Genomic DNA, 17,782 nt, shown 5'->3' with positions numbered 1-17,782 from the left:
TACGTGCCTGTACCGTGCTCCCGACGAACCGTCCCGGGGGGCTGGTGACGTCGCGCGATCGGCGCTTGATGCTGCGACCGGGAGGGAAGCTGCGCCCCGTCCGAGTCAGACTCGGTCGTTGCGGCCCACCCGAGCCCGCACGCCTCACGCGGAGGGGTCATACGCCCCGGCGGCCACGATAGACGTCCTCCCGCTTCGCGGTGGTCGGGAGGGCTTAGCGGATAGGTGCAGATGCGGGGGCGGCTTCCCGAGATAGCCGTCCCTAGGTTAGGCGAGGGTTTGAGAAACATCTTTCGCGGTAGACCGGCGCGGCCGGCGGACGCCCACGTGGCGTGCCGCGAGTCGGATCGCGCGCTCGGCCTCCGTTGATGGCCGCTAGGTGCGTGCGTGGAATCGGGGCGTCTCGGTCTCGCTGCCGTACGGCTCGCGCTAGGCCTGCGGGGGCGGCGTCGGAGCGCGCGCTCGCGCGGCGGCCGTAGCGCTAGAGGGCGACCCGCAAGTGGGGAGGAACCGTCCACCCAACGCCGGCGCTAGCCGGGGCCGGTGGGGGCCCTACCAAGGCGGGTCATGGTCGCATGTCGGTCGGTCCGGCCTCTGTTTACCGAGGCGGCCGGCACCTCCATCTGCCTTGGATGCCCCGAATCCGCAGACTTTCCTCCGGCCTCAGCTTAACGAGACGGCCGTTGCCTCCATCCTTGGATGTTAACATTCGCAGAGTTTCAGCTCCGGGCTAGGGCGGGTGAAGTCGTCTCGAACCACGTGCCTGAAGGCCGCCTCGCGCCGGATGCAGGCCCCGCTCTGTCGTGCGGTGTGACCGTCCAACGCGGGCATCGCTAGATTAGCCGTGGCCACGATCCTTCCACACCGCGAGCCTTTCGCCCTCGGCCGCTCAGTTCGCGGGCCGCTGATCCCGCTCCATCTCTCCGGCCTGTGTTTAAGGAGGCGGCCGGTCCTCCTTCCTTGGATGGACCATTCGCATATTTTTCGCCCGGCCTGTGTTTAAGGAGGCGGCCGGTAACTCCCTTTCTTGGATGAGACCCAACATTCGCATATTTTTCGCCCGGCCTGTGTTTAAGGAGGCGGCCGGTCCTCCCATTCTGCCAGTGTTCCTTGGACTTTGAATATTTCAAAGTCTTTCCGCCCAACATTCGCATATTTTTCGCCCGGCCTGTGTTTAAGGAGGCGGCCGGTCCTCCCATTCTGCCAGTGTTCCTTGGACTTTGAATATTTCAAAGTCTTTCCGCTCCGGGCTAGGGCGGGTGAGGTCGTCTCGAACCACGTGCCTGAAGGCCGCCTCGCGCCGGATGCAGGCCCCGCTCTGTCGTGCGGTGTGACCGTCCAACGCGGGCATCGCTAGATTAGCCGTGGCCACGATCCTTCCACACCGCGAGCCTTTCGCCCTCGGCCGGTGTCGGTCAACGTGTGGGTTTGGGGGGAAGGACGGCTGCCGGGAGCAGACAGCCGTCCCCGGGTGGGGTGTACAGTCCCTTCACCGCGGCCGCCGGGAGCAGACGGCCGTCGAGCGATTCTGCCATTGTTCCTAGGACTTTGTACATTTTAAAGACCCTCCGCGCGGGCCGCTGATCCCGCTCGGTCGCTCCGGCCTGTGTTTAAGGAGGCGGCCGGTCCTCCCATTCTGCCAGTGTTCCTTGGACTTTGAATATTTCAAAGTCTTTCCGCTCCGGGCTAGGGCGGGTGAGGTCGTCTCGAACCACGTGCCTGAAGGCCGCCTCACGCCGGATGCAGGCCCCGCTCTGTCGTGCGGTGTGACCGTCCAACGTGGGCATCGCTAGATTAGCCGTGGCCACGATCCTTCCACACCGCGAGCCTTTCGCCCTCGGCTGATGTTCGGCCAACGTGTGGGGAGGGGGGGAAGGACGGCTGCCGGGAGCAGACAGCCGTCCCCGGGTGGGGTGTACAGTCCCTTCACCGCGGCCGCCGGGAGCAGACGGCCGTCGAGCGATTCTGCCATTGTTCCTAGGACTTTGTACATTTTAAAGACCCTCCGCGCGGGCCGCTGATCCCGCTCCGTCTCTCCGGCCTGTGTTTAAGGAGGCGGCCGGTCCTCCCATTCTGCCATTGTTCCTTGGACTTGTAAAAGTCTTTCCGCTCCGGGCTAGGGCGGGTGAGGTCGTCTCGAACCACGTGCCTGAAGGCCGCCTCGCGCCGGATGCAGGCCCCGCTCTGTCGTGCGGTGTGACCGTCCAACGCGGGCATCGCTAGATTAGCCGTGGCCACGATCCTTCCACACCGCGAGCCTTTCGCCCTCGGCTGATGTTCGGCCAACGTGTGGGGAGGGGGTTATGGACGGCTGCCGGGAGCAGACAGCCGTCCCCGGGAGGGGAGACTTCACGGCGGCCGCCGGGAGCAGACGGCCGTCGAGAGATTCTGCCAGTGTGTTCCTTGGACTTTGAAAAGTCTTTCCGCTCCGGGCTAGGGCGGGTGAGGTCGCCTCGAACCACGTGCCTGAAGGCCGCCTCGCGCCGGATGCAGGCCCCGCTCTGTCGTGCGGTGTGACCGTCCAACGCGGGCATCGCTAGATTAGCCGTGGCCACGATCCTTCCACACCGCGAGCCTTTCGCCCTCGGCCGGTGTTCGCTCAATGCGCGGGCCGCTGATCCCGCTCCATCTCTCCGGCCTGTGTTTAAGGAGGCGGCCGGTCCTCCCATTCTGCCATTGTTCCTTGGACTTGTAAAAGTCTTTCCGCTCCGGGCTAGGGCGGGTGAGGTCGTCTCGAACCACGTGCCTGAAGGCCGCCTCGCGCCGGATGCAGGCCCCGCTCTGTCGTGCGGTGTGACCGTCCAACGCGGGCATCGCTAGATTAGCCGTGGCCACGATCCTTCCACACCGCGAGCCTTTCGCCCTCGGCTGGTGTTCGGCCAACGTGTGGGGAGGGGGTTAAGGACGGCTGCCGGGAGCAGACAGCCGTCCCCGGGAGGGGAGACTTCACGGCGGCCGCCGGGAGCAGACGGCCGTCGAGCGATTCTGCCAGCGTTCCTTGTACTTTGAATATTTCACAGCCGTGCTCGCACTTAGGAAATTTTCGAGCGCTGTGGCACTTAGAAATTTTTCGTCAAGAGAGGCACTTAGACATTTTTCGTCAAGAGAGGCACTTAGAAAATTTTTCTCTCTCTCTCTGTGTGCCTTCCAGGGTGCTGTGCAACCCTGCGTGTTGTGTTCCCACCGAGCAAGGGGCGCTGCTGGCGGCCATGACCAAGCGCTCGGCACCGGGCCCTTTCATTTTGTGGGGTAAATTATGCGCCCCCCATGCTCGTTCTGACTATATTTTGCGAAAGGGGGGTAAATCGTTGATGAGTACGCTGACTAGGGGGACCATTTAGCGTACTCTGGCGCACCTGAAGACCAAAGTTGGTACTGCACCCTCCCCCTGGTACCCCAGCCCCTGGTACCTAAAGAGGGAGAGGCCGAATTTTCGCTTTTTGGGGCCGACCGAGGGAACCAGCCGAGGCGGACACTTTTCGGCTCAAGAGCCGTTGGCACTTAGAAAAAATTCGCACAAGTTGGCAGGGCTACCAGGGGAAGAGGCCGAATTTTCGCTTTTGAAGGCCGACCGCGGGAACCAGCCGAGGCGGACACTTTTCGGCTCAAGAGCCGTTGGCACTTAGAAAATATTTGCCAAACTTGGCTTGACTTCCAGGAGAAGAGGCCGAATTTTCACTTTTGGTGGCCGACCTGGGGAACCAGCCGAGGCGGACACTTTTCGGCTCAAGAGCCGTTGGCACTTAGAAAATATTTGCCAAACTTGGCTTGACTTCCAGGAGAAGAGGCCGAATTTTCACTTTTGGTGGCCGTTATGGGGAACCAGCCGAGGCGGACACTTTTCGGCTCAAGAGCCGTTGGCACTTAGAAAATATTTGCCAAACATGGCTTGACTTCCAGGAGAAGAGGCCGAATTTTCACTTTTGGTGGCCGTTATGGGGAACCAGCCGAGGCGGACACTTTACGCTGGTTGAGTCGTTGGCACTTAGAAAATATTTGCCAAACTTGGCTTGACTTCCAGGAGAAGAGGCCGAATTTTCACTTTTGGTGGCCGACCTGGGGAACCAGCCGAGGCGGACACTTTACGCTGGTTGAGTCGTTGGCACTTAGAAAATATCTGCCAAACTTGGCTTGACTTCCAGGAGAAGAGGCCGAATTTTCACTTTTGGTGACCGACCTGGGGAACCAGCCGAGGCGGACACTTTACGCTGGTTGAGTCGTTGGCACTTAGAAAATATTTGCCAAACTTGGCTTGACTTCCAGGAGAAGAGGCCGAATTTTCACTTTTGGTGGCCGACCTGGGGAACCAGCCGAGGCGGACACTTACGCTGGTTGAGTCGTTGGCACTTAGAAAATATTCGCCAAACTTGGCAAGACTTCCAGGAGAAGAGGCCGAATTTTCACTTTTGGTGGCCGACCTGGGGAACCAGCCGAGGCGGACACTTTACGCTGGTTGAGTCGTTGGCACTTAGAAAATATTTGCCAAACTTGGCTTGACTTCCAGGAGAAGAGGCCGAATTTTCACTTTTCATGGCCGTTATGGGGAACCAGCCGAGGCGGACACTTTGCGCTGGTTGAGTCGTTGGCACTTAGAAAATATTTGCCAAACTTGGCTTGACTTCCAGGAGAAGAGGCCGAATTTTCACTTTTGGTGGCCGTTATGGGGAACCAGCCGAGGCGGACACTTTAGGCTGGTTGAGTCGTTGGCACTCAGAAAATATTCGCCAAACTTGGCCAGACTTCCAGGAGAAGAGGCCGAATTTTCACTTTTGGTGACCGACCTGGGGAACCAGCCGAGGCGGACACTTTACGCTGGTTGAGTCGTTGGCACTTAGAAAATATTTGCCAAACTTGGCTTGACTTCCAGGAGAAGAGGCCGAATTTTCACTTTTGGTGGCCGACCTGGGGAACCAGCCGAGGCGGACACTTTACGCTGGTTGAGTCGTTGGCACTTAGAAAATATTCGCCAAACTTGGCAAGACTTCCAGGAGAAGAGGCCGAATTTTCACTTTTGGTGGCCGACCTGGGGAACCAGCCGAGGCGGACACTTTACGCTGGTTGAGTCGTTGGCACTTAGAAAATATTTGCCAAACTTGGCTTGACTTCCAGGAGAAGAGGCCGAATTTTCACTTTTCATGGCCGTTATGGGGAACCAGCCGAGGCGGACACTTTTCGGCTCAAGAGCCGTTGGCACTTAGAAAATATTTGCCAAACATGGCTTGACTTCCAGGAGAAGAGGCCGAATTTTCACTTTTGGTGGCCGTTATGGGGAACCAGCCGAGGCGGACACTTTACGCTGGTTGAGTCGTTGGCACTTAGAAAATATTTGCCAAACTTGGCTTGACTTCCAGGAGAAGAGGCCGAATTTTCACTTTTGGTGGCCGACCTGGGGAACCAGCCGAGGCGGACACTTTACGCTGGTTGAGTCGTTGGCACTTAGAAAATATTCGCCAAACTTGGCCAGACTTCCAGGAGAAGAGGCCGAATTTTCACTTGTTGTGGCCGTTATGGGGAACCAGCCGAGGCGGACACTTTACGCTGGTTGGGTCGTTGGCACTTAGAAAATATTCGCCAAACTTGGCCAGACTTCCAGGAGAAGAGGCCGAATTTTCACTTGTTGTGGCCGTTATGGGGAACCAGCCGAGGCGGACACTTTACGCTGGTTGGGTCGTTGGCACTTAGAAAATATTCGCCAAACTTGGCCAGACTTCCAGGAGAAGAGGCCGAATTTTCACTTGTTGTGGCCGTTATGGGGAACCAGCCGAGGCGGACACTTTACGCTGGTTGGGTCGTTGGCACTTAGAAAATATTCGCCAAACTTGGCTTGACTTCCAGGAGAAGAGGCCGAATTTTCACTTATGGTGGCCGTTATGGGGAACCAGCCGAGGCGGACACTTTACGCTGGTCGAGTCGTTGGCACTTAGAAAATATTCGCCAAACTTGGCCAGACTTCCAGGAGAAGAGGCCGAATTTTCACTTGTTCTGGCCGACCTGGGGAACCAGACGAGGCGGACACATCACCCCGCAAGTGCCGTTGGCACTTTGAAAATATTCGCCAAACTTGGCCAGACTTCCAGGAGAAGAGGCCGAATTTTCACTTGTTCTGGCCGACCTGGGGAACCAGACGAGGCGGACACATCACCCCGCAAGTGCCGATGGCACTTAGAAAATATTCGCCAAACTTGGCCGGACTTCCAGGAGAAGAGGCCGAATTTTCGCTTTTTCTGGCCGACCTGGGGAACCAGACGAGGCGGACACATCACCCCGCAAGTGCCGTTGGCACTTTGAAAATATTCGCCAAACTTGGCCGGACTTCCAGGAGAAGAGGCCGAATTTTCACTTGTTCTGGCCGACCTGGGGAACCAGACGAGGCGGACACATCACCCCGCAAGTGCCGTTGGCACTTTGAAAATATTCGCCAAACTTGGCCGGACTTCCAGGAGAAGAGGCCGAATTTTCACTTTTTCTGGCCGACCTGGGGAACCAGACGAGGCGGACACATCACCCCGCAAGTGCCGTTGGCACTTTGAAAATATTCGAAACTTCCATCAAACACACATCGGCTTTTTCGCCGTCGCTGTCCGGCCTGGGCACCATCGTGGCTCGGACAGTTCGTGTGCCAGCTTCCGTTGGCACTTAGAACATTTTTCAAAATAAAAATAAACAGTCCTGCACATACGTGCCGACTATATTTTGCGAAAGGGGAGTAAACCGATGAGTACACTAACTAGGGGGACCAACAGACCGTAGTGGTCTCCCCTGGTACCTAAATGCATACCCCTGGTACCTCAGCGACTACCCCTGGTACCTAAATGCGTACCCCTGGTACCTCAGAGAGGCCGAATTTTCACATTCCGTGGCCGAACTAGGGAACCGGACGAGGCGGACACTTTTCCGGGAGAGACCCGATGGCACTTAGAAAATTTTCGCTCAAGTTGGCAGGACTTCCAGAGCAAGAGGCCGAATTTTCACATTATGTGGCCGAACTAGGGAACCGGACGAGTCGGACACTTTTCCGGGCAAGACCCGATGGCACTTAGAAAATATTCGCTCAAGTTGGCAGGACTTCCAGAGCAAGAGGCCGAATTTTCACATTATGTGGCCGAACTAGGGAACCGGACGAGTCGGACACTTTTCCGGGCAAGACCCGATGGCACTTAGAAAATTTTCGCTCAAGTTGGCAGGACTTCCAGAGCAAGAGGCCGAATTTTCACATTATGTGGCCGAACTAGGGAACCGGACGAGTCGGACACTTTTCCGGGCAAGACCCGATGGCACTTAGAAAATATTCGCTCAAGTTGGCAGGACTTCCAGAGCGAGAGGCCGAATTTTCGCTCGTTCGGGCCGACTCGGGGAACCAGCCGAGTCGGACACTTTTCCGGGCAAGACCCGATGGCACTTAGAAAATATTCGCTCAAGTTGGCAGGACTTCCAGGCGAAGAGGCCGAATTTTCACATTATGTGGCCGAACTAGGGAACCAGCCGAGTCGGACACTTTTCCGGGCAAGACCCGATGGCACTTAGAAAATATTCGCTCAAGTTGGCAGGACTTCCAGGCGAAGAGGCCGAATTTTCGCTCGTTCGGGCCGACTCGGGGAACCAGCCGAGTCGGACACTTTTCCGGGCAAGACCCGATGGCACTTAGAAAATATTCGCTCAAGTTGGCAGGACTTCCAGAGCAAGAGGCTGAATTTTCTCTTTCTCTGGCCGACTCGGGGAACCAGCCGAGTCGGACACTTTTCCGGGCAAGACCCGATGGCACTTAGAAAATATTCGCTCAAGTTGGCAGGACTTCCAGAGCAAGAGGCCGAATTTTCACATTCCGTGGCCGACTCGGGGAACCAGCCGAGTCGGACACTTTTCCGGGCAAGACCCGATGGCACTTAGAAAATATTCGCTCAAGTTGGCAGGACTTCCAGAGCAAGAGGTCGAATTTTCGCTCGTTCGGGCCGACTCGGGGAACCAGCCGAGTCGGACACTTTTCCGGGCAAGACCCGATGGCACTTAGAAAATATTCGCTCAAGTTGGCAGGACTTCCAGAGCAAGAGGCCGAATTTTCACATTATGTGGCCGAACTAGGGAACCAGCCGAGTCGGACACTTTTCCGGGCAAGACCCGATGGCACTTAGAAAATATTCGCTCAAGTTGGCAGGACTTCCAGAGCGAGAGGCCGAATTTTCACTCGTTCGGACCGACTCGGGGAACCAGCCGAGTCGGACACTTTTCCGGGCAAGACCCGATGGCACTTAGAAAATATTCGCTCAAGTTGGCAGGACTTCCAGGCGAAGAGGCCGAATTTTCACATTATGTGGCCGAACTAGGGAACCAGCCGAGTCGGACACTTTTCCGGGCAAGACCCGATGGCACTTAGAAAATATTCGCTCAAGTTGGCAGGACTTCCAGGCGAAGAGGCCGAATTTTCGCTCGTTCGGGCCGACTCGGGGAACCAGCCGAGTCGGACACTTTTCCGGGCAAGACCCGATGGCACTTAGAAAATATTCGCTCAAGTTGGCAGGACTTCCAGAGCGAGAGGCCGGATTTTCGCTCGTTCGGGCCGACTCGGGGAACCAGCCGAGTCGGACACTTTTCCGGGCAAGACCCGATGGCACTTAGAAAATATTCGCTCAAGTTGGCAGGACTTCCAGAGCAAGAGGCCGAATTTTCACATTATGTGGCCGAACTAGGGAACCGGACGAGTCGGACACTTTTCCGGGCAAGACCCGATGGCACTTAGAAAATTTTCGCTCAAGTTGGCAGGACTTCCAGAGCAAGAGGCCGAATTTTCACATTATGTGGCCGAACTAGGGAACCGGACGAGTCGGACACTTTTCCGGGCAAGACCCGATGGCACTTAGAAAATATTCGCTCAAGTTGGCAGGACTTCCAGAGCGAGAGGCCGAATTTTCGCTCGTTCGGGCCGACTCGGGGAACCAGCCGAGTCGGACACTTTTCCGGGCAAGACCCGATGGCACTTAGAAAATATTCGCTCAAGTTGGCAGGACTTCCAGGCGAAGAGGCCGAATTTTCACATTATGTGGCCGAACTAGGGAACCAGCCGAGTCGGACACTTTTCCGGGCAAGACCCGATGGCACTTAGAAAATATTCGCTCAAGTTGGCAGGACTTCCAGGCGAAGAGGCCGAATTTTCGCTCGTTCGGGCCGACTCGGGGAACCAGCCGAGTCGGACACTTTTCCGGGCAAGACCCGATGGCACTTAGAAAATATTCGCTCAAGTTGGCAGGACTTCCAGAGCAAGAGGCTGAATTTTCTCTTTCTCTGGCCGACTCGGGGAACCAGCCGAGTCGGACACTTTTCCGGGCAAGACCCGATGGCACTTAGAAAATATTCGCTCAAGTTGGCAGGACTTCCAGAGCAAGAGGTCGAATTTTCGCTCGTTCGGGCCGACTCGGGGAACCAGCCGAGTCGGACACTTTTCCGGGCAAGACCCGATGGCACTTAGAAAATATTCGCTCAAGTTGGCAGGACTTCCAGAGCAAGAGGCCGAATTTTCACATTATGTGGCCGAACTAGGGAACCAGCCGAGTCGGACACTTTTCCGGGCAAGACCCGATGGCACTTAGAAAATATTCGCTCAAGTTGGCAGGACTTCCAGAGCAAGAGGCCGAATTTTCACTCGTTCGGACCGACTCGGGGAACCAGCCGAGTCGGACACTTTTCCGGGCAAGACCCGATGGCACTTAGAAAATATTCGCTCAAGTTGGCAGGACTTCCAGGCGAAGAGGCCGAATTTTCACATTATGTGGCCGAACTAGGGAACCAGCCGAGTCGGACACTTTTCCGGGCAAGACCCGATGGCACTTAGAAAATATTCGCTCAAGTTGGCAGGACTTCCAGGCGAAGAGGTCGAATTTTCGCTCGTTCGAGCCGACTCGGGGAACCAGCCGAGTCGGACACTTTTCCGGGCAAGACCCGATGGCACTTAGAAAATATTCGCTCAAGTTGGCAGGACTTCCAGAGCGAGAGGCCGGATTTTCGCTCGTTCGGGCCGACTCGGGGAACCAGCCGAGTCGGACACTTTTCCGGGCAAGACCCGATGGCACTTAGAAAATATTCGCTCAAGTTGGCAGGACTTCCAGAGCAAGAGGCCGAATTTTCACATTATGTGGCCGAACTAGGGAACCGGACGAGTCGGACACTTTTCCGGGCAAGACCCGATGGCACTTAGAAAATTTTCGCTCAAGTTGGCAGGACTTCCAGAGCAAGAGGCCGAATTTTCACATTATGTGGCCGAACTAGGGAACCGGACGAGTCGGACACTTTTCCGGGCAAGACCCGATGGCACTTAGAAAATATTCGCTCAAGTTGGCAGGACTTCCAGAGCGAGAGGCCGAATTTTCGCTCGTTCGGGCCGACTCGGGGAACCAGCCGAGTCGGACACTTTTCCGGGCAAGACCCGATGGCACTTAAAAAATATTCGCTCAAGTTGGCAGGACTTCCAGAGCAAGAGGCTGAATTTTCTCTTTCTCTGGCCGACTCGGGGAACCAGCCGAGTCGGACACTTTTCCGGGCAAGACCCGATGGCACTTAGAAAATATTCGCTCAAGTTGGCAGGACTTCCAGAGCAAGAGGTCGAATTTTCGCTCGTTCGGGCCGACTCGGGGAACCAGCCGAGTCGGACACTTTTCCGGGCAAGACCCGATGGCACTTAGAAAATATTCGCTCAAGTTGGCAGGACTTCCAGAGCAAGAGGCCGAATTTTCACATTATGTGGCCGAACTAGGGAACCAGCCGAGTCGGACACTTTTCCGGGCAAGACCCGATGGCACTTAGAAAATATTCGCTCAAGTTGGCAGGACTTCCAGAGCAAGAGGCCGAATTTTCACTCGTTCGGACCGACTCGGGGAACCAGCCGAGTCGGACACTTTTCCGGGCAAGACCCGATGGCACTTAGAAAATATTCGCTCAAGTTGGCAGGACTTCCAGGCGAAGAGGCCGAATTTTCACATTATGTGGCCGAACTAGGGAACCAGCCGAGTCGGACACTTTTCCGGGCAAGACCCGATGGCACTTAGAAAATATTCGCTCAAGTTGGCAGGACTTCCAGGCGAAGAGGCCGAATTTTCGCTCGTTCGGGCCGACTCGGGGAACCAGCCGAGTCGGACACTTTTCCGGGCAAGACCCGATGGCACTTAGAAAATATTCGCTCAAGTTGGCAGGACTTCCAGAGCGAGAGGCCGGATTTTCGCTCGTTCGGGCCGACTCGGGGAACCAGCCGAGTCGGACACTTTTCCGGGCAAGACCCGATGGCACTTAGAAAATATTCGCTCAAGTTGGCAGGACTTCCAGAGCAAGAGGCCGAATTTTCACATTCCGTGGCCGACTCGGGGAACCAGCCGAGTCGGACACTTTTCCGGGCAAGACCCGATGGCACTTAGAAAATATTCGCTCAAGTTGGCAGGACTTCCAGAGCAAGAGGCCGAATTTTCACAATATGTGGCCGAACTAGGGAACCGGACGAGTCGGACACTTTTCCGGGAGAGACCCGATGGCACTTAGAAAATATTCGCTCAAGTTGGCAGGACTTCCAGAGCGAGAGGCCGAATTTTCGCTCGTTCGGGCCGACTCGGGGAACCAGCCGAGTCGGACACGTTACGGCCGAACACCCGTTGGCACTTAGAAAATATTCGCTCAAGTTGGCAGGACTTCCAGAGCAAGAGGCCGAATTTGCACATTTTCTGGCCGACTCGGGGAACCAGCCGAGTCGGACACATTACGGCCGAACACCCGTTGGCACTTAGAAAATATTCGCCAAAGTCGGCCGGACTTCCAGGCGAAGAGGCCGAATTTTCGCTCGTTCGGGCCGACTCGGGGAACCAGCCGAGTCGGACACATTTCGGCGTAACACCCGTTGGCACTTAGAAAATATTCGCCCAAGTCGGCCGGACTTCCAGGCGAAGAGGCCGAATTTTCGCTCGTTCGGGCCGACCGGAGGAACCAGCCGAGTCGGACACATTTCGGCGTAATAACACCCGTTGGCACTTAGAAAATATTCGCCAAAGTTCGTTGGACCTCCAGGCGAAGAGGCCGAATTTTCGCTCGTTCGGGCCGACTCGGGGAACCAGCCGAGTCGGACACATTACGGCCGAACACCCGTTGGCACTTAGAAAATATTCGCCAAAGTTCGTCGGACTTCCAGGCGAAGAGGCCGAATTTTCGCTCGTTCGGGCCGACTCGGGGAACCAGCCGAGTCGGACACATTTCGGCGCAACACCCGTTGGCACTTAGAAAATATTCGCCCAAGTCGGCCGGACTTCCAGGCGAAGAGGCCGAATTTTCACTTTTTCTGGCCGACCGGAGGAACCAGCCGCGTCGGACACATTACGGTGTAACACCCGTTGGCACTTAGAAAATATTCGCCAAAGTTCGTCGGACCTCCAGAGCGAGAGGCCGAATTTTCACTTTTTCTGGCCGACCGGAGAACCAGCCGAGGCGGACACATCGCGCCGCTTTTGCCGTTGGCATATTCGAAACTTCCAGAATCGGCTTTTTCGCCGTCGCTGTCCGGCCTGGGCACCATCGTGGCTCGGACACGTCGTGTGCCAGCGTCCGCTGGCACTTAGAAAATTTTTCAAAATAAAAATAAACAGTCCTGCACATACGTGCCCACTATATTTTGCGAAAGGGGAGTAAACCGTCGATGAGTACGCTGACTAGTGGGACCAACCATCGCGCTCTGGCGCACCTGAAGACCAAAGTTGGTACTGCACCCTACCCCTGGTACCCAAACGGGGTAGAGGCCGATTTTTCGCATTTGGCGGCCGACCTAGGGAACCAGAAGAGGCGGACACTTTTCCGAGCAAGTGCCGATGGCACTTCCAGAGCGAGAGGCCGAATAATCGTAATTTGTGGCCGACTTGGGAACCAGCGAAGGCGGATAGGAAGTGGAGTGGGTCCCGCTGGCTGGTCCGCGGGCCAATTGCGGTCCCGCGAGTTAGCGATCGCGGTCCGGAATTCTAGCCGACTTGGGAACCAGCGAAGGCGGATAGGAAGTCAAGCGGGTCCCGCCGGCTGGTCCGCGGGCCAATTGCGGTCCCGCGAGTTAGCGATCGCGGTCCGGAATTCTAGCCGGCCGGGGACCACCGCGAGGCGGATGGGTGGTCACCGACGTCCCGCCGGCTGGTCCGCGGGCCATTTAGGGTCCCGCGAGTTAGCGATCGCGGTCCGGAATTCTAGCCGACTTGGGAACCAGCGAAGGCGGATGGGTGGTCACCGAGGTCCCGCCGGCTGGTCCGCGGGCCATTTAGGGTCCCGCGAGGTACCGATCGCGGTCCGGAATTCTACCCGGCCAGGGACCACCGCGAGGCGGATGGGTCTTCACCGAAGTCCCGCCGGCTGGTCCGCGGGCCATTTAGGGTCCCGCGAGGTACCGATCGCGGCCCGGAATTCTAGCCGGCCAGGGACCACCGCGAGGCGGATGGGTCTTCACCGAGGTCCCGCCGGCTGGTCCGCGGGCCATTTAGGGTCCCGCGAGGTACCGATCGCGGCCCGGAATTCTAGCCGGCCGGGGACCACCGCGAGGCGGATGGGTGGTCACCGACGTCCCGCCGGCTGGTCCGCGGGCCATTTAGGGTCCCGCGAATTAGCGATCGCGGTCCGGAATTCTAGCCGGCAAGGGACCACCGCGAGGCGGATGGGTCTTCACCGAGGTCCCGCCGGCTGGTCCGCGGGCCATTTAGGGTCCCGCGAGGTACCGATCGCGGTCCGGAATTCTACCCGGCCAGGGACCACCGCGAGGCGGATGGGTCTTCACCGAGGTCCCGCCGGCTGGTCCGCGGGCCATTTAGGGTCCCGCGAGGTACCGATCGCGGTCCGGAATTCTACCCGGCCAGGGACCACCGCGAGGCGGATGGGTCTTCACCGAGGTCCCGCCGGCTGGTCCGCGGGCCATTTAGGGTCCCGCGAATTACCGATCGCGGTCCGGAATTCTAGCCGGCCAGGGACCACCGCGAGGCGGATGGGTGGTCACCGAGGTCCCGCCGGCTGGTCCGCGGGCCATTTAGGGTCCCGCGAGTTAGCGATCGCGGTCCGGAATTCTAGCCGACTTGGGAACCAGCGAAGGCGGATAGGAAGTCAAGCGGGTCCCGCCGGCTGGTCCGCGGGCCATTTAGGGTCCCGCGAATTACCGATCGCGGTCCGGAATTCTAGCCGGCCAGGGACCACCGCGAGGCGGATGGGTGGTCACCGAGGTCCCGCCGGATGGTCCGCGGGCCATTTAGGGTCCCGCGAGTTAGCGATCGCGGTCCGGAATTCTAGCCGGCCAGGGACCACCGCGAGGCGGATGGGTCTTCACCGAGGTCCCGCCGGCTGGTCCGCGGGCCATTTAGGGTCCCGCGAGTTACCGATCGCGGTCCGGAATTCTACCCGGCCGGGGACCACCGCGAGGCGGATGGGTCTTCACCGAGGTCCCGCCGGATGGTCCGCGGGCCATTTAGGGTCCCGCGAGGTACCGATCGCGGCCCGGAATTCTAGCCGGCCAGGGACCACCGCGAGGCGGATGGGTCTTCACCGAGGTCCCGCCGGCTGGTCCGCGGGCCATTTAGGGTCCCGCGAGGTACCGATCGCGGTCCGGAATTCTACCCGGCCAGGGACCACCGCGAGGCGGATGGGTCTTCACCGAGGTCCCGCCGGCTGGTCCGCGGGCCATTTAGGGTCCCGCGAGGTACCGATCGCGGTCCGGAATTCTACCCGGCCAGGGACCACCGCGAGGCGGATGGGTCTTCACCGAGGTCCCGCCGGCTGGTCCGCGGGCCATTTAGGGTCCCGCGAGGTACCGATCGCGGTCCGGAATTCTACCCGGCCAGGGACCACCGCGAGGCGGATGGGTCTTCAACGAGGTCCCGCCGGCTGGTCCGCGGGCCATTTAGGGTCCCGCGAGTTAGCGATCGCGGTCCGGAATTCTAGCCGACTTGGGAACCAGCGAAGGCGGATGGGTGGTCACCGAGGTCCCGCCGGATGGTCCGCGGGCCATTTAGGGTCCCGCGAGTTAGCGATCGCGGTCCGGAATTCTAGCCGACTTGGGAACCAGCGAAGGCGGATAGGAAGTCAAGTGGGTCCCGCCGGCTGGTCCGCGGGCCATTTAGGGTCCCGCAAGTTAGCGATCGCGGTCCGGAATTCTAGCCGACTTGGGAACCAGCGAAGGCGGATGGGTGGTCACCGAGGTCCCGCCGGCTGGTCCGCGGGCCATTTAGGGTCCCGCGAGTTACCGATCGCGGCCCGGAATTCTAGCCGACTTGGGAACCAGCGAAGGCGGATAGGAAGTCAAGTGGGTCCCGCCGGCTGGTCCGCGGGCCATTTAGGGTCCCGCGAGTTAGCGATCGCGGTCCGGAATTCTAGCCGACTTGGGAACCAGCGAAGGCGGATGGGTGGTCACCGAGGTCCCGCCGGCTGGTCCGCGGGCCATTTAGGGTCCCGCGAGTTAGCGATCGCGGTCCGGAATTCTAGACGACTTGGGAACCAGCGAAGGCGGATAGGAAGTCAAGTGGGTCCCGCCGGCTGGTCCGCGGGCCATTTAGGGTCCCGCGAGGTACCGATCGCGGTCCGGAATTCTACCCGGCCGGGGACCACCGCGAGGCGGATGGGTGGTCACCGACGTCCCGCCGGCTGGTCCGCGGGCCATTTAGGGTCCCGCGAGTTACCGATCGCGGCCCGGAATTCTACCCGGCCGGGGACCACCGCGAGGCGGATGGGTCTTCACCGAGGTCCCGCCGGCTGGTCCGCGGGCCATTTAGGGTCCCGCGAGTTAGCGATCGCGGTCCGGAATTCTAGCCGACTTGGGAACCAGCGAAGGCGGATAGGAAGTCAAGTGGGTCCCGCCGGCTGGTCCGCGGGCCATTTAGGGTCCGCGCGAGGTACCGATCGCGGTCCGGAATTCTACCCGGCCGGGGACCACCGCGAGGCGGATGGGTGGTCACCGACGTCCCGCCGGCTGGTCCGCGGGCCATTTAGGGTCCCGCGAGTTACCGATCGCGGCCCGGAATTCTACCCGGCCGGGGACCACCGCGAGGCGGATGGGTCTTCACCGAGCTCCCGCCGGGTGGTCCGCGGGCCATTTAGGGTCCCGCGAGGTACCGATCGCGGTCCGGAATTCTACCCGGCCGGGGACCACCGCGAGGCGGATGGGTGGTCACCGACGTCCCGCCGGCTGGTCCGCGGGCCATTTAGGGTCCCGCGAGTTACCGATCGCGGCCCGGAATTCTACGCGGCCGGGGACCACCGCGAGGCGGATGGGTCTTCACCGAGGTCCCGCCGGCTGGTCCGCGGGCCATTTAGGGTCCCGCGAGGTACCGATCGCGGTCCGGAATTCTACCCGGCCGGGGACCACCGCGAGGCGGATGGGTCTTCACCGAGGTCCCGCCGGCTGGTCCGCGGGCCATTTAGGGTCCCGCGAGGTACCGATCGCGGTCCGGAATTCTACCCGGCCGGGGACCACCGCGAGGCGGATGGGTCTTCACCGAGGTCCCGCCGGCTGGTCCGCGGGCCATTTAGGGTCCCGCGAGGTACCGATCGCGGTCCGGAATTCTACCCGGCCAGGGACCACCGCGAGGCGGATGGGTCTTCACCGAGGTCCCGCCGGCTGGTCCGCGGGCCATTTAGGGTCCCGCGAGGTACCGATCGCGGTCCGGAATTCTACCCGGCCAGGGACCACCGCGAGGCGGATGGGTCTTCCCCGAGGTCCCGCCGGCTGGTCCGCGGGCCATTTAGGGTCCCGCGAGGTACCGATCGCGGTCCGGAATTCTACCCGGCCAGGGACCACCGCGAGGCGGATGGGTCTTCACCGAGGTCCCGCCGGCTGGTCCGCGGGCCATTTAGGGTCCCGCGAGGTACCGATCGCGGTCCGGAATTCTACCCGGCCGGGGACCACCGCGAGGCGGATGGGTGGTCACCGAGGTCCCGCCGGCTGGTCCGCGGGCCATTTAGGGTCCCGCGAGTTAGCGATCGCGGCCCGGAATTCTAGCCGGCCGGGGACCACCGCGAGGCGGATAGGTCTTCACCGAGGTCCCGCCGGCTGGTCCGCGGGCCATTTAGGGTCCCGCGAGGTACCGATCGCGGTCCGGAATTCTACCCGGCCGGGGACCACCGCGAGGCGGATGGGTGGTCACCGAGGTCCCGCCGGCTGGTCCGCGGGCCATTTAGGGTCCCGCGAGTTCGCGGTCGCGGTCCGGAATTCTAGCCGGCCGGGGACCACCGCGAGGCGGATGGGTGGTCACCGAGGTCCCGCCGGCTGGTCCGCGGGCCATTTAGGGTCCCGCGAGGTACCGATCGCGGCCCGGAATTCTAGCCGGCCGGGGACCACCGCGAGGCGGATGGGTCTTCACCGAGGTCCCGCCGGCTGGTCCGCGGGCCATTTAGGGTCCCGCGAGTTAGCGATCGCGGTCCGGAATTCTAGCCGGCCGGGAACCACCGCGAGGCGGATGGGTGCTCACCGAGGTCCCGCCGGCTGGTCCGCGGGCCATTTAGGGTCCCGCGAGGTACCGATCGCGGTCCGGAATTCTACCCGGCCAGGGACCACCGCGAGGCGGATGGGTGGTCACCGAGGTCCCGCCGGCTGGTCCGCGGGCCATTTAGGGTCCCGCGAGTTAGCGATCGCGGTCCGGAATTCTAGCCGGCCCGGAGCCACCCAGAGGCCGTGCACACGCGCCGGGTGGCCGGAAATACCTCCAGCCGAGCGGACATGCACTTTGTAAGCACCTTGGACGAGATGGCTGAGCCTTACTCGACTTCCAGCACCCCGGCTAAGCGTTCTCCACGGCCCGCTGTGCTT

This window comes from Syngnathus floridae, unplaced genomic scaffold (assembly GCF_059516105.1).
Source record: "Syngnathus floridae isolate MCC-2025c unplaced genomic scaffold, RoL_Sflo_1.0 HiC_scaffold_113, whole genome shotgun sequence".
Lineage (NCBI taxonomy): Eukaryota > Metazoa > Chordata > Actinopteri > Syngnathiformes > Syngnathidae > Syngnathus > Syngnathus floridae.
This window is presented reverse-complemented; position numbering follows the sequence as displayed.